Consider the following 3,411-nt stretch of genomic DNA (forward strand, 5'->3'; position numbering starts at 1 on the left):
ACAATTGTTGCTTCAGAAAGGAAGTGTTGCTAAACCTTCAAAACCGAATTTAACCTAACTAAATTATTGTATACCTGTGATTTATGCTTTCATTTTGATATAATAGAGCAATTAAATAAGTTGTCGAATTATAACAACAAATGTAGAAAACTCCAAGTTAGAATAACACTAATCAGCATTGGGTCAATTTGTTAAAAAACATAACGTTGATGATCATTGGAAGAATGCTTCAAGGTATAATTTCAATCTCTGGTACTTGAAATCAAAAAAATTATTTACTACTAAATAAGATAGTATTCGTATTTCTGATATATTTAATTGAGAAATGCTAATATCTGCCGACTAATAAAATTTATAACCCAACCCCGGTAAATACACAAAAAAAATTATATTATATATACCATAAAATCTGCTTAAAAGAAAAATGCCTATCAAAACAAACCGTAAGTAAGGAATAAATTTTTGCAATTTTACAAATCACTGACAACGATTATTAACAACGATATTGAGTACAATGAAGTATGCTAAATGCTGATAGCAAATATAATATTTGTCAATAAAAGGAAGCCAGCCACTTTTCCATCAGCAAAAAAGAAAATATCATATTTTGACATATTCAGCACTCGAATTAAACTTGAATGCCAATAAAAGTATCTGCATCTGCTGTTTTCGTCATCGTTGCCAGTGAAAAGACGCTCAGAATACAGTGAAGTCCAAAAGGAAAACATGCCTCCACCACAGTTTTGCTCGCTTTCTGCTTTGTTCTTCCCTGTCTTTTGCCGTATTTAAATGTGGTTTTAATATCAATAACAATGGATTCCTCCGGAGTAGGTAATTCAAACAGTATCTCACCGTGCAACTGGAATCCGAAATTGCGACAGGTACGAGCATTGAAATCATTTTGCTTATTGTGTGCAGATACAAGTCGAAGATGCTCCATTCACGAGTTCATTCTGACTGCATGAAGTCCAAGGGGATTTTTTTGTTTGGATTACTATTTATTTTCTTTATTTAAATAAATATATTTTTTATTTCTTTATAAATGTGTTATTCATTTTTACTACTTTGGTTTCCATTTTACTTTCATATGTGGTTTTTGAAATCTCATTGTTCATTTTTATAATTTCATATTGGATTGGCATAAGGTGGTGAAGGAAAGAATGTTGGCTGTTTGTCTTGTGAGCCTTGAACTTTTCATATTATTAGATTTGAAGTATGTGATTATATTTGAAATTGTTGCAAAATTACGATTTTTTATTTATGTGTTTTTTGGATTGAACTTTGTCAACGAAATCTTTTCTAAATTGACTTGATGTCATACAATTTCACAGGAGAATATATTTGTATAATGTTGAACTTTCTACTTTTCCATATATGAAAACTTTTTCTTCGTCTTTTTTATTGAAATATTTAAACCAGAAAAAATAAAAATTATAGATTTTTATGAAACTATAAAAAATTAGAAAACGATAAAGGAAATATTATAAGAATGTGTTTGTATTATTGTGGTATATAAACACAATTTAATAATATTTTACATATAAACTCAAGCAGAGTTGGTTTCGATATCATCATCTCAACTCAAGTTTGAAAAACTGCTGCAGATTACTCCCATGCTCTTAGATGCAGTCCTAGTTCTCGAAACATCAAAACTAGTACTAACACTCGATAATATACGATTCTCTTTAAAAAAATTTTTTCAAGACGAAGAACTAGCAATCTTCAAAACAATTGGGCTGATTTCCGAATTCAGATGTGAAAGATCGTAGTTCTAAACGACGACCAAGTTGCCCTTAAAGTTCATTTCAACCTCATTTCGTCATCGATACTAAACCTTTAATACAAGTATAGATTAAATTGTGTTGGTAATCACAACGACTTGTCATACAATGAGTTTCTGGTCATCATTTCGCATATCAGGAAACTAAGTTGCGGATGAACTTACAATAACCCTAATGTATTTCTAATGCAGTATCTTATAGATCGCAAAAACTCCTTGGCTTGTTTGAATTTGTTAAGAGACTATATATGACGGTTGAATTTAATCTGAATCAAATAAAAAATGGCAAAATCACAATGGCTTTAGGTACTACAAATTGGTTCGAACTGAAATCAGTGCAAAGACTTAATTGTATTTTCTTGTGACTCTATGTCATAGAGACTTTCGACTACGTGTTAGTGCAATCACCGGTTACACTATTTATACCAAACATCTCTTTTGCTTTGGCTTCGCTGTGTACAGCTTCTGTACACTTAGTTTAGAGAAGATGATTAAAGGAAATATTTCTTATGATTTTACCCAACCTTCTTAAAACTCTTACATTAAGTTTTCGAGTGGGATGTCGTAAGAGGCCCAAATATCAGATATTCTCCGATTTCTCCCAAACTGATTGTAATTAATTGAAATTTATATATGACGGTTTAGTGAGATCAGAAGAAAAGGTGCCCTGAAGATAGTAAATCGTCATGTAGCCAAAGACGCGCACTAATACATAAGATAAACTACAGTATACTTCTTCTCTTCGGAATCGTAGCAAAGACATCGTCTTCCTAATACGTTACACTTGAAGCAACTGATTGTAACGTAAGTAAGTCAAGACAAGTTTTGATGTATAACAACAATTCTTATCCAATTAAGATTTTTTAACCATCGGTTGATATTTTTGTTTCAGAGTCAGGTTAGCCACTGTGAGTATAATACCAATGTCCTAGGAGTGAATTTCAGAGAGCAGTGTGTGTGCTTTATAAGATAGATTCAGTTGTCATCCGTAGAAAATACGCCGAGTGGTAAGCAGACGTCATTGTAATTTCTCTAACAATTAAATATATTATTAAATTTCATTCGTATTTAAATGAACTGCGTTTAATATTTTAATTTCATTCAAAAAATTTTAAATTAAAAAAATTAATTAACATTAAATAATTTTCTCATATTCAGCTGACACTTTTAAGCTATTACTATACCATGAATCTGTAAGATTTTTCATTACTTATTTAAGCTCGAGCCAATCAAAACAGTCATCATCATTTTCATGATTAGAGAGTGCCTAACTTATATTTCCCATTTTTTTTTTCTAATTCAATAATTTTGAATGTCACGCGAATACAGAATTGTGATGTTGTCTGCAACCACGTAATCGTCACAAATGAAGTTCATTAGTTAAGCTGCAATTTAATCAGAGGCAATTGTGCGTTAAAGCCTCCTACAGTCCAAACATTGCATATTGTGGTGACTAAGAGGATCAGACTACATACAAAAGACAACGATTTTATTGTGTTCATGAAACCAACATGGATCATGGACTTTATGTTGCATTTGAATCTGATTTGACATTTATATTAAAGGTTTTAGTTTGTTTATGGTGATTTAATTTCGTGGCGGGTGTTTTTGCATTTTGCTCTACTTCACAA

This window comes from Teleopsis dalmanni, chromosome 2, assembly GCF_002237135.1.
Source record: "Teleopsis dalmanni isolate 2A chromosome 2, ASM223713v2, whole genome shotgun sequence".
Lineage (NCBI taxonomy): Eukaryota > Metazoa > Arthropoda > Insecta > Diptera > Diopsidae > Teleopsis > Teleopsis dalmanni.